At 66.2% G+C, this 408-nt stretch overlaps 1 long non-coding RNA gene across 1 annotated transcript in view; it reads left to right on the forward strand.

Annotated features, from left to right (window-relative positions):
• The window catches only part of LOC104490298, a 21,228-nt gene that overhangs the window by 364 nt on the left and 20,456 nt on the right, over nucleotides 1-408 (forward strand). The window lies entirely within an intron of this gene.

Genomic DNA, 408 nt, shown 5'->3' on the forward strand with positions numbered 1-408 from the left:
AGCGTGCTGGTGTCCCCGCACGGATGGGACATCATCCCCGGGCAGCAGTGGCCGTGCGGAGCGGCGCAGAGCTTGCCTGCTGCACTTTCCCGGGGTGGGGTGGGGGGTAGGTGGACTTTTACTGGTTTGGCTCATTTAAAGCAGAGAGAAGCAGAGGTCCAGGTGCAGTTGTGCTCCTCGGATGTGCAGGGAGCGAGCGGGGTCACGCTGAGGCAGCCTGGGGGGCGCTGGCCGTGGGGCAGCGAGGGAGCGAGTGGAGCTGATGAGGAGACGGCTGGGGATGTCGGGGCTGGGGCTGCAGCTTGGGGGGAAGGGAAGTGCTGGCATCTGCCTCTGAGCCATCCAAGCAGAAAAATGTTGTGCTGCAGCGAGCTACCGGCTGGCGCGCGCAGGGGGGTCCACCCCCAC

The sequence above is a fragment of the Buceros rhinoceros genome, unplaced genomic scaffold, assembly GCF_000710305.1.
Source record: "Buceros rhinoceros silvestris isolate BGI_N320 unplaced genomic scaffold, ASM71030v1 scaffold25683, whole genome shotgun sequence".
NCBI classification, from domain to species: Eukaryota; Metazoa; Chordata; class Aves; order Bucerotiformes; family Bucerotidae; genus Buceros; species Buceros rhinoceros.